Below are 25,037 nucleotides of genomic sequence, written 5' to 3'. Positions count from 1 at the left end.
ACGTGAGCTTTTGGGGGACACCTCATATCTAAACCATAACATAGGAGTTGAAGGTCTTGCTAGGTGTGGCCAGGTAGAGGAGTATATTATGTGCAAAACTGACTTTTTTAATCCCTGCCTCTAGCCTGCCAATGCTAAGGGTGGCACCTGAGGCTTTTGCCCCACTGGAGGTTGGTGGGGCAGTTGGGCAATGGCTCAGTGGTGCTGGATTCCACATCACCCAGGCTCCCTACAATCACACCTAAACAGCCTGGCACCTATTTTTCTTCCTTCCTCTCTATCTGTGTATCTATCTATCATCTGATTATCTACTTATCTATCTTAAAAGTAGAGAAAAAGCTACGTAGAATCCCAGTTTAAAATGTATTATCTAATGAAACTAATGTGCATATAAGCTTTTATGTTACAATTAGTGTCCACATACATTTTGGAAGTCTGATCGTTTTCCCTATATGATACATCACATTCTCTTACTGTCTTACCCAGATTTCATCCTAGTTATTTTAAATTAAGACCGCCTAACATTATGACATGTCAATCTTTAACTAAACACAGAGGAGATCCCTGAAGTGCCCAGCACAATGATCCTCACTTATTTATTAATCCCTTTGTTTATTCATTCATGGAATGAACATTTATCAAACATCTATTCTGTGTCAGGCATCAGGGAGAAGGTGATAAGTGAGACATGCTCCCGGCTTGTAAGGGGCTCACTGGCTAGTGACAGGTAAGTGTGGGGTGCCTGTCTAGGTGGATTTGTCCAGAACTGTGCCTTATCTCTCTGAGGCTATAGATTGATGGTATGAAGGGTGGAAGATAATCTCATTGGGAGTCATCAGAGAAGGCTGGGCCTTGGCACATGATTGGGGGCTCAGCAGTTATATGTGGGGGCAGCACATGGGGAGGATATGAAACAGGATGGCTCTCTCTGACTTGAGTGACTATGTTGTTGCTCATATTGGGACTTCCTTGAGAGTGAAGAACAGGGATATTGATAATTACACAGATACCCATTATAAACTGAGCCTACTCCTGGAAGATCATACATGTTAGCTGTTCACTGCAACAACAAAAATACCTAACAAGAACAACTTAGAGGAAGAAAGGTTTATTTTGGCGCGTGGTTTCTGACTCCATTATGCTGGACTTGAGTTGAGGCGAACATCGAGACAGAAGGGTGTGACAGAGTAAAGCTACTCAGCTCATGGCAGCCAGAAAGCAAAGACCAGGAGAGGATCCAGGGAGGAAATATAATCCCCCAGGACTCACTCCTGGTCACCTATTTCCTTCAGCCATGCCCCTCCTGCCTACAGTTACCATCTAGATAGTCCATTCAAATTAATAATCCACCCATTATATTAATACACTGTTTGGGTTACAGTTCATAACATTTCACCTCTTAACATTCCTGCATTGTCTAAAACATGAACTTTATGGGGACACACATTTCCAAACCATAACTATATATGGTCCAAATCATATATGGTCATTCTTAGTGGAATCCATTTATCAGAAACAAGGGTGTGTTAGAGCCTGGAAGTGGGGTGGGGTGGGCATACTTGTTAAGACACAGCGTGGAGGGCCCTGCCCTCCTCCCAACAGGTCAGGGTGGCCTGGGATTTTGCATTGTAATGACCTCCAGGTGATTCTGATGCAGAGTTCATGGACATGCTCATATGCTCACACACACACACACACACACACAAACATGCACACACAAAATCTTCCCTAAGGATCTATGGGAGATTGGTTCCATGACTCTTTGAGATTACCAAAATCCTTGGATGCTCACATGTTTTATATAAAATGTTGTAATATTTGCATATAAATGTATACTTGAAATTTTCTCTAAACTACTTATAATACTTAATACTTTACTGGATTGTTTAGGGACTCATGACAAGGAAGAAAGTCTGTACATGTTCAGTACAGATGCATTTTTTTCCAAATACTTTCCATTTGTGGTTGATTGTATCTATGATTCAGAACCACTGGATAAAGAGGACTGACTGTATATGTATTTGTGTATATGTATACATATATACATATACTTACAAAATATTTGATATATATGTATATATGGGTATTTGTATGTGTATATAACATATACATCTATTTAAGTATTTATTATGTAATGAGCTCATCTTTTTTAGTTTTCTTTAATTTTTTAATTGAAAAATGATAATTGCATAATTTATGAGGTACAATGTGAAGTTTGATCTATGTATGTATTTTGTAATGTATAAATGAAGGTAATTAGCATATCCATAATTTTGAACATTTATCTTTTCTTTGTGGCGTGAGCATTCAAAATCATTTCTTCTAGCCATTTTAAAATACACATTATTATTAACTATCGTTGTTCTACTGTTCAAGGACATCATATCTTATTTCTCCTCTCTAACTTGAGCAATGTCTCTCCTTTCTCTTCCATCCTTCTCTTACCAGCCTCTGATAAATGCCATCCTACTATTTCTAGGAGTTCATTTTTTTTTTTGTATTCCTTATGTAGGTGAGATATGTATTTATCTCTCTGTTCCTGGCTTATTTCACTTAAAAGAATGTCCATATGTTCATCCATGTTGTCACATATGACAGAACTTTCTGTTTTTATGTGGCTGAATAGCATTTTAGTCTGCATACACTGCATTTTTAAATCCATTTATCCACTGATGGACTCTTAGGTTATATCCATATTTTGGATATTATAAACACTAATACTGCAGTGAATATGGACATTCAGATATCTCTTCAGGATTCTGACTGAATTCTGAGTATATACCTAATAGTGGGAATGCTGGATCATATGACACCCCCCCCCTTAAATTTGTTTTGTAACTGTTTTCCATAAATATCTTTCAAAAGACATAGAAATAAAGAGCAGAATGAAAATCCCATATATTATTTTTCCAGCACCAATACTTAGGAACACATTTTTATAATTGTGTGTCATCTGATTTTCCTGATATACATACACGTATATTTGTATGTGCATGCATATATTATGTATATATGTATTTTAAAACAATTTTCAGACATTTTTACATTCCCACTATACCATTATCAAACCTAAGAAAACTTATCTCCCACCATTGTTTGAATCTCCTTAATTATTTCAAAAATGTCTTTTTAGAATGTTTAGTTAAGATCCAAAAAAGACTTGTATATTGCATTTGATTGTCACATTTCTTAGGGATCTTTTAAGAAATGCTTTCTACCCTGAGCTGATTATTTATTGAAGTAATGGGTCACGTGTCCTGTATAATTTCATGGTCACCTTTTGAGTGACTTTGGAGATCACTGCTACTTATTAGCATCTTTATTTCTGGAGAATTCTGTGATGGCCTTGGTTGGCCACTTGTGCATAGCTAAGGATGTCAGGCACATGGTAAACAAAATTCCAGACTGTTCACTCTCTTGTTCATCCATTGTTTATTCTTTCATTTGTTTTTAACAAATGGTATTAATATGTGACAGTCACACACAGATTCAATGATGTAAAAGAAAGTTTTTGTCTTTAAGGACAATGAAATCTAACAGGGATGGAAAAAAAGCAGTTAAGAATTCTGGATGCTGGGTCTTATCCAACCAGATGGGGAACAGATGTGTGTGGGGGGGTAGGTACCATTCTTCCACCTTTACATGCTTGTCACTGCTGAATTTTACTGTGTCCCCTAAGAGTTCATGTGTGAGAAGCTTAAACCCCACATTTGTATGTTAATGGAAGTTGGAGGTGGAGGCATTTGGGAGGGAATTGGGATTCGATGAGGTGAGGGGGGCTCCCAGAATGGCTTAGTGAGTTTATAAAAAGTGGCAGGGAGACCTGAAGTAGCACTCTTGTGCTATCTTTCCATGTGTTGTCCCCGCCATGTGATGATGCAGCATGAGGCCCTCACCAGAGGTCAAGCAGATGCTAATAATCCTCTTGGACTTCCCAGGTTCCAGAACCATAAGCCACAAATTTTCATTCTTAATAAATTATGTGGTCTCAAATATTTTGTTATAGCATCAAAGAATGTATGAAGACAATTACTTTTTGACTCTAACATGACTTTCAAAGTCTTGAGAAATATTTATGGTAAGTAAAACAATGCAGAGCTGAATAGAGTTGAAAGTTTCCCTTCTATTCTTTTTAAACATCCACTTTAGAGATCATCAATATCAATAGCTCAGTGTGTGCATGTCTGCATCTTTGAGTCAAATTTCGTAAACTGAGGTGACCAAGGGAGCCTTTGATGTAAGGAATTCCTTGCTAAGAAAGATTCCCTTTATCCTGAGGGCAATGGAGCCCCTGAAGCATCGAGCTAGAGAAGCATGCTCAGATTTATGCTGGGATATGTGGCCACAGTGTGAGCTAGGCTAAAAGCTGTGGGAATAAAGAGAGGGGACACATATGGCAAGGGGGGTTAGAAGTGTCCTTATCTCACTGAGAGACTCTGGTGGAAAAGTGGCATTTGCTGGTCCCCTTCTCTGCTTCACACACCATTAACCAGAGGTATCCACTAGGTCTGTTTGTGCAGCCTTTAGCTGGGTGGGCAGCAGCTGCTTACGAGCACGGCTCTCAGGAGGAGTCTGTGGTAGAGGCCAGGCCCAGCAGGACCTATGACCGTGAATTCATGACTAATGAGCATGAGAGGGGAGCAGCAGCGTGAGTGTGCCGATCCTGCCCAGATGCCATGGGGCGGTGGCCAGGAGGGCCCAGGAAACTTGTGATGTTGCCAGAGCTGAGGCAGCAGCATTGGAGATAAAAGCATGAGTTTGGAAATTGGAAATCTTGATTTCAAACCATTGCTTTACCAACTGTGAGATCTTGGATGAGTGAGTAAACTCTCCAGACCTCTGCTATAACTGTGAAGTGAGCTTGATGATACCTGCTTTCTCCAGCCCCTGGGATAATGAAATGAGAGAATAGACACAAAACACTTAGAGAGTGCGTGGCACAGGGAGAGTGAGGTGGTTCTTATTGTTATATGAAGGCATTGTCTCGTGCATCTGTCCCAAACCTGGAGCAGGATGGCTTTGAGACCCCATGGCCCTAGGGAGGCAAGTAGGCGACAGAGTTGTTGAAGATCCAGCAGCCAGCAGGTTGCTGGGAATGGTTCCTGACTGATGCTAACTCTTCTACTCTCCTGTGTCAAACTGTACTCATCCTTTTGTATCCCCAAGGCTGGCTGTTGCTCTGTATTTTACTTTGCATCCCTGCCATGAGATCTTTGATGTGTGTTTTAATGGGATTTCACTCAGGGCAGGGCCTGGCTGCAAGGTTTGCATTTCATATTTGTCTGCCTGTCAATCTATCAGACCTGACAGCGATGGGCACCCACCATGCTTCCCATTTAGCTCTGGGCTTGTCATGATCCATGCCTTGGCACCCAAAGGGCCACTGTATTTATAGCATGCTGTCTGTTTGTCTCCTGCCTTAACCTTGAAATAGTGGTTTTAACTGATTTTGTTCACCCTGCCTGGGGGACAGATGGCCTGATTCTTACCATTCTTTTCTCATCTTCTTCCATTCCTCTGCAAATGGAACCTCTTTATCTCCAGGGAAAAACTTTATCATCTTCATTTGCTCACACCCTGATTGAAAACAGTACCTGTGGGGGTGGCAGGCTGTCTGGAAGGAATATGCCAGAGGTTCCCAGTCTGCTTTCCCTGAAGTAATTGCTTATGCATGGAGTTGGGGAGAGGAGGAAGCATTAAAGAACCATTTCTTTCTTGGGGTGGAGGGGTGTCAACATTGTTAATATTAAGTCACTTTCAAGCAGCTTCTTGTTTGATATTTTCTGGTATTCAGGACTCTTTCTGTTTTCCAAGATTCTGGGATATTAACCCAGGGCCTTTGTTAGACTTTTCCGCTGGAAATCTAAGATTTGCTGGGACAGTGTTTGGTGGCCTGGGAAGCTGCTAAGGGGAAGTTAGAGGGGACAGGCAGTACTTCTCTAAGTGGCCTCTTCCTTACAATTGTTTTTTAAAGATAATATGTTGACAGGATGGTTGTTAAGTCTATGTTGAAAACACTTAGTGAGCAGATGAGGAAATGAAGGTAGCCCACGGAGGACACAATTTTTATGTGCTAGTTCCCCCCATGAACCAAGGATGCAGGGATGACTAGTGCTAAATGCCCATACCTTTGCAGTTACCTGTTTTTCATGGTGAAAGATGTGCCTTTGAGAATCAATAGTATTCTGTAGTGTTCCATGCACATGGGCCACTAAGCTTTGGGGTAATTTATTATGCAGCCATTGATAACTAGTACAACATCTATTAAGTGAAAGGCAGGGTGCAGGTGGTTAGTCTTCGTTAACACTGTACTTAGAAACAGCACCTTCGCTACCCCTTTCCCTAGCTCACATTAACAACGCAATGTATTTGAAATTGATTATGCTGTTTCTGGGATCCTAGATCTTACTTTTTCTTTAATTATTATTTTCCTCTACTTTGTTTCAGTGGCATTCATTCTCAATAGTTTTTCAGAAAGTCCTTATGAAAGGTAAACTTTCTGAATTAATATAAGTCTCAAAATATCTTTTATTTTGCTCTTGAACTTGATGGATAGTTTGGCTCATATAGACTTCTTTGTTCAAAATCCTGTTTTCCTTTTGCGCTTTGAAAACATTGTTTCATTGTTTTCTAGTCTCCCAAATAGTTATAGGATATTGTCAATTTTTGGAGGGGGTGCCTATCAGGGATTGAACTCAGAGGTGCTCAAACACTGAGCCATATCCCAAGCCCTGTTTTATATTTTATTTAGAGACAGGGTCTCACTGAATTGCTTAGTGCCTCACTTTTGCTGAGGCTGACTTTAAACTCACTCTTCTTCTGCTTCATCTTCCTGAACCGCTGGGATTACAGGTGTGTGCCACTGCGCCCAGCAGGATATTGTCAATTTTTAACTTTAATCTATTTATTCACATAATCTGTTTTCCATTCATTCTGGATCTTGTTTTTAGATTTATATTCTTAAATATTAGGAGACTTGCGAGTACTTGAATGTCTCATCAGTTTGGGAAATTTTCTTTAATTATTTCTGTAATTTATTTGTACCTCTATATTCTCAAACTTCCACTGTAAATTCCTTCCCAGAGCTCCCATTGGATACTTATGGCCCTTTTCAGTCAATCCTAATTTATCTGGTTTCTTTTTTCTCTAAACTTAATCATTTGAAAAATGTCCTTGAATTAACAGGTCCTTCAGGTTCCGTTTTAAACTGGTTTATCTTTGTCTTTCTTATGGTCTGTTTTTTTTCTCAAATGTCTGGTGATCCCTGGTTATATGTTTATATTTACAGTGGAAAGAGGGTTGGTTAATGGTTGGGGGATTTCCTCTGTCAGTAGAGGGCTCAGTAAGAGCTTGAACACACTCTGTTCCAGTGGGCAGGGCTCCTCTGTGGGAGGCCTTCACTTCAGGAGGTACAAGCAGGGACCTGAAAGCAGGCAGCTCCTGACCTCAGAAGGTCTTGCCTCTGGGCTCCTGGCCTCCCTGAGCTCCAGCCTACTCCAATTTCTTAGATTCTTCAGAGTGTCTTTAGGCTTCTGCTAAGGATAAAAGCCATCTGCACAGCTCTTTAATCAGTGACCCTGCCTCCATCTCTCACCTCACTCCTGTTCTGGGTGCTTGCTAACTTGGAAGAGTTCTTCCATGAAGAAAGGCTCTCTGCTGCACCATAGCCCTTGTTTGTGTGAGCTCCAAGCCATGGTATTTTTGATGCAGTTCATCCAGTTTGAGTTCTTTCAGCTTATAGAAGTTTATTAGAAACTTTGGTCTACTGGTATCCTTCCTTATGCGACTTAGTGCCTCCAGAAATGTCTTTCTTGCTTGCGTTCTTTTCTTTCCTGCCACTTCAATTGGATTTAGGATTAAGAGGAGAAACATATGCATTCAGTTTGCTGTTTTGAACTAGAAGAGATTTATTCAACTAGTTTCTTGGTTGCCTAGAATATTTTTTAAAAAAATTTAAGGATATGGTGATTCTATTTTTAAAAACCCTATATATATATATAAGAATGTCTTTCTGGTTTTTTTTAATAAGCAAAAGTTCTTAGTTGGGTATAAAATTCATGACCTAAAATTATACTTAGAATTCAAGACTCATGATTCCATAGCTTCTAGGGATTGAACTCAGGGGCATTCAACCACTGAGCCACATCCCCAGCCCTATTTTGTATTTTTTTAGTATACTACTTTATTTTTCACCACACTTTTATAACTTTGCATCGTTTCTCTTCTTTATTTTTTGTTTTAATTAATCAAAACAAAATTTTTTGTTTCAACTAATTAATTCTAATTAGTTATATATGACAACAGAATGCTTTTTGATTCATTGTACACAATTGCAGCACAACTTTTCATTTCTCTGATCGTACACAATGTAATGTCGAACCATATGTGCAGTCATACATGTACCTAGAGTAATGATGTCCATCTCATTGCATCATCTTTCTTGCCCCCCATACCCCTTCCTCTCCTCTCCCTCCCGTTTGCCCAATCACAGTTCTTCCATTTTTCCCATGGGTCAGCATCCACTTAACAGAGAGAACATTTGGACATTTTTGTCTTTTTTATTTAGAGACAGGGTCCCACTAAATTGCTTAGCACCTCACCGTTGCTGAGACTGGCTTTGAACTTGCGATCCTCCTGCCTTAGCCTCCCGAGCTACTGGGATTACAGGTGTGTGCCACCTTCCCTGACTCAGCTTGTTTCTGTAGAGAATTAGAAGCCAGCCTAAGTGTTTTTCCTTCCTGCCTTTCCTTTCGCTCACTGCTACAGTACATATGATAATTTTAACCTTGCTTAATTAAGAATTTTAGCATGTTGAAACTGGGAACAAATCTTTTTAAAAATTATTTTTCCTGAAATGCACCTATGAAACTTGGCACAGAGTAGGCACTCATTAAGAGCAAGTGAATAATTGAATAAAGTAAACCATTCAAATTTGAAATCTCAGTTTCTATTCAGTTTAGGAATGGCTTCTCTTTTTTATGATTTTGATGTTCATTATTCTCATTTATTCTGTTTTTTTTCCTCATGAGCTGTTACAATTCTTGGTTTGTTCTCTTTGTCATTGATTTGATTTTATACAATGCATTTCTGTTATTTACTGTTGCCATTGTGGGTTTAAATTCTTTTATTGCATTCTAGTGTCCTTGCCGTCTTTCCTCATGTTATCATTTTCATCTCATTCTGGTACTCTGGTCTCAATGTTTCTTCTTGGGAATTTCCGTCCTCTTACACAAGGACTATGTCTTTGGGCTTTTTAATAAGGAGGCCAATTGTAGTAATTTTCTGCTGGGTTTAGTAGTTACCTTAGTTCCTTTGGGTTGTCTTGTCAAAATCTCATAGACTAGGTAATTTACAAGCAATGGAGATTTTTTCCCTCACAATTCTTGAGGCTGGAAGCCCAAAGGCAATGTGCTGGCAGATTGTGTCTGGTAGGGGAGCTCTCTCTGTTTCCAAGATGGTGCCTTGCTGCTGTCTCTCCAGAGGGGAGGAATGCTGTGTCCTAAGTGGCCACAGGACTGGACAGACAAAAACATCCTAGCTTTTTCTTCTCTCTAACTTTTTTATTAGCTCACTAATCCCATTCATAAAGTCTCCAACCTTATGTCTTCACCATCTCTAAGGTCCCACTATCATTGGCAATTAAGAGTCAACCCATGAATTTGGGGGGACATTGAGACTATAGGAGTGAAACACTTTCACAGATACCTATTTTTTTCTCAAAGACTTTACCATGACTTTCACTTGTTATGTGGTAATTTTTCAGAGAGCTCACTTTCTACTCTCCTGCTTTCTCATAATGAAAAAAGAATCTAAGTGTTTACCTATATAAAGGACAGACCTTGCCACACAGTCTATTCAGTTTTGGTGTGGATCACATCTCCTTCTCACTGTGGGATGGATGTGCATAGCTCCTACCTTCAATCCGAATATCATCCTATTTTCTTCTTTGACATTCTTTCTGGAAGAGCTGGGATTCTCTTTCCTTTTCTGCTTGAGCCAGTAGTCACCTGAGCATACACTCACTGGGTTTCTAGTATTCTCTGTCATATCTTTGATGTTTCACTTGAGGGACTTTCACTTCCCAGAATTCTGATATGCTAATAATGTCTTCCCTTCTTGGAATTCTTCTACCTTCCCACTGGCAATTATTTGGGAGGTCCAGCCTTCAATTTTGTATATAAAAAGGACCACTAGTTATTTTACATCCATGTTTACATCCATGTTTATAGTAGCATTATTCATATAAACCAAAAGGTGAAGGCAACCCAACTATGCAAGGATGGATGAGTGGATAAACAGAATGCGGTATATATACACATATAGAGTGGAATGTCAATCAGCCTTAAAAAGGAAGGGAATTCTGACACATGATACATAATGTGGGTGAACCTTGAAGACATTATGCTAAATGAAATAATCCAGTTCCAAAAGGACAAATACAGTTTGATTTCACTTATGTGAGATGTCTAGAGCAGTCAAATTCGTCAAATTATAAAGTAGAATAGTAGGTTCCAGGGGGAATGGGGAGTTATTGTTTAGTGACTGTAGAATTTCAGTTTTGTAAATGAAAAACATTCTGGAGATGGATGATAGTGGTGGTTGGACAACAATATGAATATACTTAATGCCACTCAACTGTACAGTTAAATGGTTATAACAATACATTCTGTGTTACGTATGTCTTACTCTATGTTATGCTGCTTTAACAGAATACCAGAGACTAAGTAATTTATGAAGAAGAGATTTATTTCCTACAGTTCTGGAGGCTGGGATGTCTAAGACTGAGGGGCCAAATCGGGAGGGTCTTCTTGCTACATTTTAACATTGTGGAAGGAAGGAATCATATGGTGAGAGAGCAAGAGAGAGTTGAACTCACTTTTATAACAAACCATCTCTCACGTTAACAAACCCTTTCCTGTGATAATGATATAAATCTGTTCTTGAAGCCAGAGTCCTCATGGCCTAATCACCTCCTAAAGCTGTTGCATTGGGGATTAAGTTTTCAACACAGGAATTTTGGGAGAAACAATCAAACACAGCGATGCATTTCATCACAGTTTTAAAAAACTTAAAATTTTCGAATATTTCTTAATTTATAAGAATTTAGATAATAGGCAGCCTCAGATAGTAGTTCCAGGACTTAAAGATCTAATTGGTATGGACCTTGTGTTGGTAACCCACAGAGGGCGCAGCACAGAAAGAGGGAAGAAAATCTTCCCACTTTTTCAGCTCCTCTCTTTGGTATCACTGGGCCAGTTTTAAAATACATGTCCCAAATTTTTGTGGAAATATTTTTACTTTTGGTTGTGGTTTTGATGCTGAGAATCTTATTTGTTCTTGGTATGAATTTCCAAAATTGTTTCCATAAAGATATGGGAGAGACTATACGTTAGTCAGCTTTGTTCTGCTGTGAACAATATACCCAACAAGAACAACTAAGAGTAGGGAAAGTTTACTTTGGCTCATGGTCTCAGAGGTCTAGTGCATGGTCAGCCAGCTTCATAACTCTGGGTCTGAGGTTAGGTAGAACATCATGGTAGAAGAGTTTGGCAGAGGAAAGTGGCTCAGTTCATGACAGCCATCGAGCAGAGGGAGCTTCAGTGCAAGGAGCCAGGGAAAATATAATACCCAAAGGCACACCCACAGTGACCTACCTCCTCTAGCCATGTCCTACCTACTTATGGTTACCACCCATTGATCCATCAAATGGATTAATCCACTGATTAGGTCAAGGCTTTCATAATCTAATCATTTTACCTCTGAACATTCTTGCATTGTTTCACACATGAGCTTTTGGGGGATACCTCATGTCTAAACCATAACGGACCATTTTCACTGAAAGTTCCATTTTTCCATTTTTATTACACTATTGCACTTATTTAGTACAATATTTAACATTGGGAAAATTCTGTAAATATATTAGGCTATGGAATATATTAGGACTTTCTCTTGCCTAGACACAGCATCCATAACCTGTACTCAGCTTCTGCTTTCCATGTAGATTGAGGAAACCCAATATGGCTATGATTGAATTTTCTATTATTTCTGGGTTGTACTATGGGGAGACACTAGTGAAATAGAAGCCAAACTCCTTGTACTGGGTAATCTTTTATGTCCTTGAGAAAATAATGGACTGTCATGATTTAGATGTGAGGTGTCTCCCAAAAACTTATGTGTGAGATAATGCAAGAATGTTTAGAGGTGAAATAATTGGGTTATGAGAGCCTTAACCCAATGAGTGAATTAAGCCCGATAGGCATTAGCTGGGTGGTAACTGTAGGCAGGTGGGAAGAAGTGTGTCCCTGGGGGCATGCCTTGGGGGTTTATATTTTATCTTTGCTAAGCAGAGCGCTCTCTCTCTCTCTCTCTCTCTCTCTCTCTCTCTCTCTCTCTTCCTGCTTCTTGGTGCCATGTTCTCAGCTGCTTCCCTCTGCCACACTCTTCTGCCATGATGTTCTGTCTCACCTTGAACCCAGAGGAATGGAACTAGCTGTCTATGGATTGTGAGACCTCTGAAGCTGTGAGCCCCCAAATAAACTTTTCCTTCTCAAATTGTTTTTGTAGGGTCTTTTGGTTGCAGCAGCAAAATAGCTGACTAAAACAGAGATATACCCTAAAAAATTAGAGCTAGCTGCATACCCTTGGCAAGTGCATATGCATCTCTGTCTGTAAGTGGACATGTAGAGACACAAGTGTGGGGACTGGAATAACACCTGTGTTTTAGAAAAATGCTGTAAAGAAGAACTAAATAATATGCAGGTAGAATATATGTTTGGAATACAGTTGGTGCTCAGCAAATGTTGTTTTCCTTTCCCTTAAAAAGTGAGATTGAAATTGACCAAATTATGTTACGTGCATGTAAAAATATGTCACAATGAATCCCACTCTTATGTATTATTATAACATGCCAATAAAATATTAAGGAAAAATGAGATTGAGCCATGAGAAAAGCTGCATCTCAAATGAAATATTCCTATATGTCTAGGAAATACTAATATTTGTCCTAAAAGGCAAATTTTCTGAAATAAAGAAGGCATTGCTAAAATCAAAGTGAGTGGATATGTGAGTGGATTCTTGCTTGTATGGATAAACTTATTATTATCTCTAAATCTGTGTGGAAACAAATATACTTCACTTGTGTGGGATGTAATGCTCACTTAATTAATTCTTTGTCATCCCATACTTTTAAAATACAGTAGGGTACCTGTTATCTAAGTCTACATTTACCAAGTATGCAGCGCGTGCACGCACGTGCATGCACACACACACACACACACACACACACACTTTTCTGTACTTTGATAATTCAAAGTCTTTTACCTTTTGTCATAATCTTTATCCTCTTGCCTTCCAAAAATAATTTAAAAACATTTGACTAGGCATAAATCAGTGTAGTTTCTTTGGGTAAGAATTATAAACTACTCAGGCCGGGAATTTGAATAATGATTCTAATTGTTATTGCTTCTTCAAAACCTTTCCCTTGGATGAAATGATCTTCCAGATGTTTCTATACCTTCCTGTGTGTACATTTATTGCTTCATCTCCAAATTGTATTTAATTATTTATGTGTCTGTTTCTCCCCATAGATAGTGAACTCCTTGAGGACAGGTACTGTCTTACTCATTTCTGTATCTTTACCAGTCTGCACAATACCCATCATAGTAGATTCTCACTAAATGTTTGTTGAGTAAATTCTGCCTTGGCCATCACACTAAATTCATGATCTCAATTTTCTTCCCTTTCCTTTGATGTTAAAAAAAATTATCACTACTCTATACAAACAAAGCTGAAAACTTGAGTTAGATACCAATGATCATGAATCAGATTATGCTAGTAAACTTGGAGATGCTAGAATATTTTTTCATTCATTAGAAATACTACTTAGAATGTTCCACATATCATTCAGCTTGATAACATTTTTTTTTTAAATTTCAGTATCTCCAGAAGGGCTATTGAGTGTATTGATTCATCTTGTCTCCAGAAAATGATGGTTCAGAGTCTGAGTTATTATGTGGGCAGAGTCTACCTTATGGACAACCTTAGGATGGTGAGTTTTAGACTTTTCTGTGATGAAATCCCATAGGTGTAGGCAGTAGCTCCTTACTATGTTCTGTCCTCTTGTTACCAGTTTGACAGAGAGGTTCTAGAATCCTGATACTGAGGAAGACCTGGGAGAGTTTGATTCCCCCTTTTCTAGAACTCCCCTTGAAGAGTAGAATGGGTAGTGACAAGAATGAATAGGAAATAATGTTTGGCGATGGAATCATGAGGAGTGATTTCTAAGTGGTTGGACTTGGATGAGCTTGGACTAGGATCTGTTATTTTTGGCAAAAAGATAAGATTGTAAGAAGCTATCAATCAAAAGGCAATTTTTCCATTTCTTTCTTTCAACATGAAGCAAATACTAAACCCACAAAGTTGAGCAAAAACAATCAAACAAAAAACCATAATTTCCCTAGAAATCCATGTTTTGACTTCACAAAAGCAAGTTGTAGTGGGATACAGTGTTGGCAGAGAAATATTTTGTTTTGTCAACATCTGCAGTTAGGAAAGCCAGAAGAATAGAATCCAACTTTGCAATGTCTGGTAGATGTGTTAGAGGAATTTACTACTGAAATGTAGGAAGGAACTTCCATAAATCCCAACTTCCCAGACTTTCAACCCCATATTGACTAAATAGACTCAACTCAGAGAAATGAAGCAGTTCCTTCTTAGAAGGTAATTTAGAGAGAGAACCAGTACAGTCCTAGAGACAAGGATTATTTACTGCATGCCATTATACAAACAATGAAATCACAATTGATCAAGGGGAAAAAATCCTATCTACAACTCAAATAAAGATGCACGAAAGGGTAGGGGTTAGAGAGCTAGGGAAATAATCCTTCTTGGATGGAGAAAGAACAATGAGATTTAATGAATGAGAAAATAAAAATTCCAGACTGTTGTAATGTAGGTGGCATAGGGTCAAGAGTAAAGTTTCTCCAGAGCTCTGTAAGGCGAGCTAGAAAGCCCAGCTCTACAGTGGAGAGATCAGATATCTTCAGAGGCATGTTATCAAAACAGAAAGGCCCTAAACAAGAAGAGCATGAAATTGGTACTGCCAATATGGAAAGCAGTATGGAGATTCCTTGGAAAACTGGGAATGGAACCGCCATTTGACTCAGCTATCCCACTCCTCGGTCTATACCTAAAGTACTTAAAAACAGCATACTACAGGGACACAGCCACATCAATGTTTATAGCAGCACAATTCACAATAGTTAAAACTGTGGAACCAACCTATATGCCCTTCAGTAGATGAATGGATTTAAAAAATGTGGCATATATACACAGTGGAATTTTACTCAGTTATAAAAGAGAAAAAAATCATGGCATTTGCAGGTAAGTGGATGGCCTTGGAGAAGATAATGCTAAGTGAAGTTAGCCAATCCCCAAAAACAAATGCTGAATGTTTTCTCTGATATAAGGAGGCTGAGTCATAGTGGGGTAGGGAGGGGGAGCATGGGAGGAATAGATGAACTCTAGATAGGGCAGAAGGGTGGGAGGGAAAGGGAGGGGGCAGGGGGTTCGAAATGATGGTGGAATGCGATGGACATTATTATCCAAAGTTCATGTATGAAGACACAAATTGGTGTCAATATACTTTATATACAGCCAGAGATATGAAAAATTGTGCTGCATGTGTGTAATAAGATTTGTAATGCATTTTGCTGTCATTTATTTTTTAAAAAAATCAATTAAAAAATAAGAAGAGCATGGGTGATGTAGACTGAAAGATGGAGTGTTATGATTTGGATCTGGAATGTACCCCCAAAGCTCTTGTGTTGAAGGCTGGTCCCCAGTGCATCAGTATCCAGAGATGGGGCTTTGAGGAAATGATCGGATCACGAGGGCTCCAAACTCATGAGTGGATGTATCCATTGATGGATTAATTTTTGAAATGACCTTAGGAAGTGGTGGAAACTATAGGAGGTGAGACTTAGTTGAAAGGCCAGGTTCCTTGGAGGCATGCCTTTGGGGATTGTATCTTGTGTCTGTCCTTTCCCTTTTTCTGCTTTCTGGCTATCATGAGGTGAGCAGTTTTCCACTGCTATAACTTTGCTACCGTCCACCATGATGTTCTGTCATTCCTCGGGACCAAAACAATGAACACAGCCAACTACGGACTGAGACCTCTGAAACAGTAAGCCCAAATAAATCTTTCCTCCTTTCAGTTGTTTTCCTCAAGCATTTCATCACAGCAGTGAAGAGCTGACTAATGCAATTAATAGATGGCCAAAGAAAGACTGATCTCAAGAGAAGGAATGGTTGTTACAGACTCAGGGAAAGAGGATCCAAGGAATCAGAAATTGTTAGTTTACCCATGCTGTGCAGGGGGATAAAATCAGAGCATTTAGGGAACTTTGGCCATCTCTACTTCTTGGAGGAGTGTGCCTGTTTGGGGGTTCCTCCAGGATCTTCTGGTATCTCAAATAAATACTGCATTCCTGTAGTAGTTGGCTGGCTGAGATATCCATGTCTGTGAAGGCATCCTTTATCTCATCCTGTCAATCATCTATCCAGGATTCACTCATCATTTTCCATGATCATAAAATCTCTCCCTTCCAACTGTAGGCCTTTATCTTGTCCGCTGTTCTCAGAATAAACTTTAAGATATTAGGTACTTAAGATTTTTTTAAAGATCTTTTAAAGTGTATTTTCTTCTAAAAGTTATCCAAGGAGAACTTTGTATGCATATTAGTTGGGTCTGTAAAAAATCATTTATTTGCCTATTCTTTCAAAAATAATATATGGCACAGGCTATGTGCATTTGGGGGTAGGTAAACAGTTGACTTAACAGAGACTACTTCATGTTAACTTTGGAATCAGAAAACCTATTTTATTACTGACTTTTTACTTTTTCATCTGTGTGACCTTGGACAAGGGATTTACCCTCTCTGGGCACCAGAGTCCTCAGTATGGCAATATTTATGTCCCCTCTAGATTGTTGTGTTTGTTCAATAAGCAAATATATGCTGGCTTTAATGGTATCTGGCATGTAGTAAGTACCTAATAAATGGTAGTTATTATTATTACAAGTCTAAAACTTCCCTGTGTTTTGTCTTCACAGAAGGCTTGTACATTAATATAAAAATATATCCAAGTTTTCCAGAGTCTTTATGTGTATCAATGTCTCAGAGCTTAATGGCAGAGAAATCAGCTCTCCAGGGCTGCTGGTCATTTATTACGAACGTTCTTTCAGTGTGTGCAATTGAATATTCCTCTTCTTTCTGCCCTTTTCAACCTTGCCACATTTATTTCTTTGATTGGTAAAGACTGACCTTATCTGGAATTAAATACTCGTGTGCACTGAAGACGCCTAGGTGGGTTCCTTTCATCAGCCAGGGACAGGAGACCTATGCTGCGCACATTTCAGCACTCCTGATGTGAAAGCTAATTCATAGAGGAGAAATAGTCAGTCTTCCTCTCTTTCACTGATGGTTGAGAAGCAGCTAGTGATGAGTACAGTGAGGAGGAGTGAGAGGGTTAAGTGATTGATAGCAGATGCCAGGGGCCTGCACTGAGCTGTTGGCCAATTCCGAAAACATCGCTCTGCAGGTGATTGAAGCCAGCACACATTGTGGGCCTGCTGTGCACAGGTGCTATGTGAAGGGACAGGTGCACAGTGGGAAAGATGGACTCTGGACTTGGAGGAGTTTGCCAGGGCTGGAGTGGGGCAGGTGTGGGGTGGGGCAGAGATGCCATGTAAAGGGCAACATATAGGGAGACAGTAAGGAGGGCTCAGATGAAGGGGCGGCCAGCTGTGGGAGTGCAGGGGAGAGAGCAATCCATTCCAACACGGTGGCCTTTGAAGCTTCTCGCAGCAGGTGGCATTTGAACTTCACAAACAGGTCAGTGGCACTTTGGGCTGTGAGTCTGGTCTGAGCACAGGAATAAGATGACTTCAGTTCTTTTTCCTGTACCTAGCACAGTGCCTGACACGTGGTGAGCTTTCAAAAAAACATTTACTGACTCAATTATTATGAAAGGCAAGTATAAGGAAGCACAAGCAGTTTGATGGGGCTGGGATGTGGTGAGAAGGAGATATTTTGCTGCCTTTAACTCTGCACAGTCATGAGATGAGCTACATCATCTTTCCATCATTGATTGACCTCTTGGACAATAATGGTCCTACTATGGCTTAAATATGGGTAATGTTACTCCAGAATCCATGCGCTGAAGGTTTGATTCCTAGGAGACACTATTGGATTATGGTGGAACCTTTACGAGATGGGCCCTTTGTGAGAGGTTTTTAGGTAATTGGAGGCATGCCCTTGAAGGGGATATGAGACTCTGGCCTCTTCCTCTTATATTTTGTTTTTACTGGCTCATGATAGGAGCAGTTTGCTCTGCCACACACTGCCCAACATTGCCATCCAGTCGTGGGCCCCCTCAGAGGCCCATGGCAATGGGTCCACCTGCTCTTAGACCCAAACCTCCAAAACTGTGAGCCATAATAACCTTTTTCTCTTTATAATTATCTCAGGTATTTTGTTATAGTAATACAAAGTTGACTAACACTAGTTCCATAAGATTATAGTGATGTCATAGTTATGTTTATTTATATAAATACATTCTACGGCATTTGCACAATAATGAAATTGCCTAATTATATATTTCTCATAACATATCCCTGTTGTTATGCAATGAATAAATGTGTTTCAATTTGACCTCCTTGTATGTGTTTTCTTTTTTGCTTTTATTTATTTTTAAATTGTTCTTTTTAGTTATACATGACAGGAGAATCTATTTTGATATATTTATAATATTTAAATAAGCGTGGAATATATTTTATTCTAATTAGGATTTCAGTCTTGTGTATGTATACAATGGTGAGATTCACTGTGGTGTATTCATATATGTACATAGGAAAATTGTGTTTTTTTTAATGTGGTAAAATTTACAAGAGAAAATTTCTGCTTTTAGCCATTTCAAGTATTTGATTCCATAATATTATTTGCATTCTAAGATATTGTGCAAACTCACCACTATTTCCAAACATTTTTCATCACCCCAAATAAAAACTGTGTAACCTTGAAGCAACAACTCCCCATTCTCCCCTCCTTCCTAGCTCCTGGCAGCCTTTGCTCTGCTGTGTCTGTGAATTTATCTGTTCTAGATATTTCATGAAAGTGGATCATACAACATTTATCTTTTTCACCCACTTTCTTTTTGGTGATCAACTGGAAGTACAAGAGGGTGTTGAGACATTTTCTGCTTTAGACTGACTTCTAGTTTTATCCAAGTCATGCTGGGTAGTACTATCTTGTGACTGTTTGATTTCAAAGTAAAATAAAGTCTCTCATAAAAATTTTGGCCTTACTCTCCCACGGTTGTGATGTACACATTCTGTTGCATGCGTAGTCATGGGTAGTCATGAGTATGCACACCTCTCTCTTCCTAGACCATAAACTCTGGGCGGGCAGATGCTTCATTTTCATTTGTCTTGATAGTCCCAGACGTGGCTATATTTGCTTAATAGATGCATCAGTCAACAGAGGAAATAAAAGGAGAAGAAATCTTTGCTGCAGAGGTTTAACAGCAGGGACCTACAAGCATTGGTCCTCAGACCAAAGGTGTCTAGAGGTTTTGGGTGATAAAGAAGAGTAAGCACATAGGGAAATACATAGAACTCAGAATGACCCAAAAGTCTTCTAGACAATGAAATGATAAGACAACAAGAAAAGCCCTGAGCATATCTTACAAGGCAGGACATTGACAGATAAGGTCAGTGAGGACAAATGTTAATGGTGTGATTGATTAGAATAACAGGTTTCGATGAGGTCTGCTGCTGGCTGGAAACTTGCATTGAGGGTCTCTTTTCTTTGTGGCAACCTTGTGATGTCAGTGCTCTTTATCCATCTTTTAAGCTCTGAAGTTGAATGTTAGTCAGACTGAGGTACCCACTCCAACTCCTAAGCCCTAGTGAATGGCTGATCTGGGATTAGAATCAAGGTCTGTCTGCCCCCAGAGCTCAGGGTTTTTTCTCCCATCATGAGTAGAAATGTTAAGTGGGATGAGAGACTGAGAAAATGACTGCAAAGAATGAGATTAGTAAAGCATCAGAAAGGCATTTCTTGAAGACATGGCTCCAAAGTACCCAAAGGGTCCCAAGAAATATTGAATATCTCGGTGAAAGGGATTAGGGAAAATAAACTAAAAAAGAAAACCTCATTCTGCCCCCAGCAAAGCTAGAAGAATGATTATGAGCGAACCCTAGAATAAACACTGGAGCCAGGAGCACTAGTGTTAGAACCCACTTCTGCATGGTCCTTGTCACCCTGTAGAGAGAAGTGGCACATATTATTAAAAATATTTCTGAAGCCCAAAGTAGATCTGCTACTTCTCTTCCTTTGAGGTCAAGCAGGCTAACACAGTAGAAAAGGAAAATTTGTCAATTTGTTACAAAATGCACAGCAGGCATTTACCCTCAGACACTTTAAAAAAACAGATATTTTTACTTGGAGTCTATTAGTTGCTGTAGAGTAATGTCTGCTAGGGCTTTTTTTTTTTTTCATCAGGGGAATCACATTTCTTGTTGTGCTATCAGTCTCTCGCCATATCATTTTAAAGGCAAGTCATAAAACGTTTTTCTCTTTTGTGGCAGCAAGGAGAAAAACTTTATTAGGGGAAAAGTAATGCACTTTGAAAGAGTCCTGTAAACTCAAAATCTGTTTAGAGCACTTAATTCTGAGCTTTACGAGGCCACCATGTCTTTCTTTGCAAATAAGCACTCAGCTCTGCAGTGCATATGACAGCAGAAAGAGTGTTCATTGTGGGTGGTTGGGCTGTGTTGATTTTGTGGCACGGCAGAAAATCTGGAGAGGGGAGGGTGGCAGTAAAGTCTGCTTCCCCAGCTGTGGGGACCCACAAAGGTGCAGGACTGAGAACAGGCAACCTAAGTGGGGTTAGTTGTTTAAGGACTTCCTTTTGGAGCAGGTGTGGAAGGTACCTGTGCCCAGGAATAAGCATGTATCCACTTCTTTCTCTTCTCTGTCCCCTGACCTTATTTCAAATGAATAACAACTGATTTTGACTTGTTCTCCTCCTCACCATCAAACAACCTCAAAGCATCCCCTAAGCATTGGAGAGTAATATAAGCCATCACAGAAAACTTGGGATATGTAGAAAAGCAGAGGGAAGGAAGAAAGCAATTAGTCATAGTCCTGTCACTCAGAAAATAAACTTTTTTTTTTTACTTTTATTTTTTTGCACATTAAAACATAACATATATACTGTAATCATATTATATAGTGAAATTGCATATACTGATTTTAATCTCATTTTTTTGTGATTATGAAAATTGATCCTTAACAAAGCTTGAAAAAAACCATAAAAGTATAAAGAAAAAAAATAATTATACAGAATTTCACCAGCCAGAGATAAATGCTGTTGTTCTGTTTTATTGTATTATAGTATTTAGTCTTTTTCTGTGCATCTTAAAATGTGTTTTGTTGCAAAGCTTAAAAATGTAGCAAATGCAGGGACATTTGTAACTGTTAGGTGGAGAATGATAAGAGGGATTGAACAAGATGATATCTGCCATAGACTAGTGTTTTATTTAGTTTTTACCAATGAAAAAATAAAACTCTGAGACTTAGGTCATTCAATACAAGTTTTAAAGTTGCAGAAAATCATTACTTGAGTTCTTTGGCAATGAAAATGGTTATTATGTTGCTCTATAAAGCTCTACTTTTATGGAAGAAGAAAGAAAAAAAATACTTCAGTGATTCTCCCAGCACAGCATCTTAACCATGTAAATAGTTTAGCTATTATTAGAGCAAGTGCTGGAATAGAATAATATAGGTTATTTTAAATGGTTGTCAAACATGGCAAGAGCTTTTATTTGAATTCTGGGATAAAGAAGAGAATTCATGAATGGGTGTTTTGGGGTACAGGTAAGATTGGAAAAGCCGCAGAGGGGAACACTGCAGGGCCAGTGTGGAATCCTGGGGTGTGAAGTCCATCTGAGCACATGAACACCAAAAGCCTCAGTTTGAGGCCCAACTGAGTAACAGAAATCATTTTGTACCACAACTGACTCACCTTTGAGTTCTTAAATATGAATCTTTTTTTGATTTTTTTGGAGGAGTATGTTGTTAGGTGATTTCTTTTTCTATAGGAGAATATGTAGAATTAGGTTTTACCTTTACATTGGATAAATAAGTTGGGTGAATATAAAATTCTTGGTTAAAAACATCCTTCTTGGGCTGGGGATGTGGCTCAAGTGGTAGTGCGCTTGCCTGGCATGCGCGGGGCGCTGGGTTCGATCCTCAGCACCACATAAAAAATAAATAAATAAAGATGTTGTGTCCACCGAAAACTAAAAAATAAATATTAAAAAATTCTCTCTCTCAAAAAAACAATCCCTCTTCAAAATAGTAATTGTAAAATAGTTTTAAAAGCTACGATTCTTATATGAATTGTTAATGGTAAATCAACTAAGTTTAAGATTTCTTTGTCCTTCTTTACCTTCAGAATGGATATTCCTTTATTTATGAGGGAGTCAACATCTATTATGGTTTAGATATGCAGTGTCTGCAAAAATTCATGTGTGAGACAATTCAAGAAGGTTTAGAGGAGAAATGATTGGGTTATGAGAGCCTTAACCCACCAGTGAATTAATCCCCTGAAGGGAATTAACTGAGAGGTAACTGAAGGTGGGTAGGGTGTGGCTGGAGGAGGTGGGGCATTGGGGGCATGACTTTGGGCATATATTTTGTAATTGGTGAGTGGAGTCTCTCTCTCTGCTTCTGATCATCATGTGAGCTGCTTTGCTCCACGGATACTCTTCTGCCATAATGTTCTGCCTCACCTCAAGCCCCCAGGAATGGAGCCTGCTATCTATGGACTGAGACTCCTGAAACCATGATCCCCTAAATAAACTTTTTTCCTCTTCTAAAATTGTTCTTGTCAGGTCTTTCAGTCACAACAACAAAAAAGACTGACTAAAACAGCGTCCCAATGAAACCATCATAAATTTAAAATATTTTAAGTTGAAAATGCATTTAGTATACTTAACCTATTGAACACCTGGATTATCAACTCAGTCCACTGTAGAATATCAGTTGTTTCCCTTGGTGATCACATGGTTGCTGGGATTCATGGCTGCACCAGTCTATGTACTATAAGAGAGTATCCTATAACACATTGCTAACCTGAGAAAGGATCAAAATTCAAAATTCACAGAATGGTTTGGATAAAAGATCAAAATTTCAACTTCAAAGTACAGTTTTACATATTATTTTGCCACCAACATAAGTGAGAAAATTTTAAGTTAAACCATCTTAAGCTAGGGTTCATCTATTTAATCCTAAGGAGTTATAATAATAAAAAAATTGATTGAATTCAAAGAAATTTTGGACACCAATATTCTCTGTGTGGTTCACAATTTTATGTGCAATTAAGTTCTTTAGTTTCCGATTGTGCATGATTTTTAAGGGTTATTTTTATTTGCAGATTATCTACTTGTTCTCCGTATGATGTAAACATTACATCCATTTGACAGAAAAGGAGAGAGAGACTGAATGATTTACGTAGGCTCATGAGTGATGGCAGCAGGATTGGTGCTCATGGCTTCTCATGTTGAGAGAGGGAGACTTCCACTCTGCCACAGCTGTCCAAAATCAACATAGGGGATGGTGGGCAGGACTCGTCTGCCTGACATCCAGTGCTCCTCCCAAGAAACAGAACCTCATATTTTCTATGGAACATTAAGGTTTATTTTTGATTTCATCTTTAAATCGGTAAAATACATACATGCTTCAAAAATCAAAATTAGGTATAAAAGTGTATTTCAGAGAAGTTCCTCTTCTTCATTCTGTTATCACCACCCTCTGTAGGCAACCATTAGTTAACATTTGCATTTCTTACAAAAATAAGATAACTGGGTGTATACTCATTCCTATATTTCTCTTTTAAAAGACAAGAAACTCTATATGACATTGCTTACTTTTATTTACCTTGGCAATGTATTCTAGAAGTCACTTCATAGTCATTCACGGAGATCTTGATTCTACGGTATGTCTGTGTGGTTCTCCATGTGTATCATAGGCTATTTAACCAGTTCTCTGTCGAAAACATTTGAGTTTCCAGACCTTTGCTATAAGAGATGACACAGTCACAAATAACCTTGGCCATGGGTTGATATTTTCAGAGTCTTTGTCATTGCATCTTATGTGCAGGAGCTCTCTGTTATAGAGAAACTCATGGTTACTTTTTCTCTATCCAGTGTTACTTCCTTTAGAGTAGAAGTAAATTCTTTTCAGTTACCGATATTATGTTGATATCAGTTTAGATTTCAGCACTTTTTGCCCTTTTTTCGAAAGTACAGGTAATTCTTTCCTTTTACACGCAATCCATTCTCGAAAATTGGTAAAAGGGTTGAATGTGGGAAAGCCAGAAATAGACTTATTGGATATAAAGAAGGTAGGAGTTTCATTCTTCTAGTGGTACAAAGTTATAAGATCCCTAATTACACTTCAGTTCTTTAAACACAGTCATTTATGATTTATTGCCAACATTCGGTACATGTTCTTTAATTGTGTTCTTTTTCTTTACAATTAATTGAACATACAATTGACCTGTCTAAGTCCAATGAGAATCTGATTAAGGTGAAAGATTCTCTGTCTTCAGGCTGCCTAGTGATTTTCATCTTTGTTTCAATTGTATTAAGTTTATATGACCTATATGTCTTATCCCTCGCATCAGCACTTTCATTTTTCTCTTTCCTACTCATTTTTATAGAACACAAGGACAAGATACAATAAACATCCAAATGATTGCACAGATTTGCTGGACTGAAACAGAACAATGAGCCCTCAGGTGACACCACTATGTGATAGCTTACATTGATCATTCCTTGGGTGTTGGAGGAAAATCAGATTCTAGCATATTCAAAGAGGCTTCGAGCAATAATATATAATGTGTGAACATACCGACAGTTGGAAGGCAAGCTTGTGAAAGGTGAGGCACCTCTGTGTTTAGTCAACTGAGAG

Source organism: Marmota monax, unplaced genomic scaffold, assembly GCF_021218885.2.
Source record: "Marmota monax isolate L192 unplaced genomic scaffold, Marmota_monax_Labrador192_F-V1.1 WCK01_AAM20220418_F8-fsc00034, whole genome shotgun sequence".
Lineage (NCBI taxonomy): Eukaryota > Metazoa > Chordata > Mammalia > Rodentia > Sciuridae > Marmota > Marmota monax.
The sequence above is the reverse complement of the archived record's forward strand: the minus strand, read 5'-3'. Positions refer to the sequence as shown.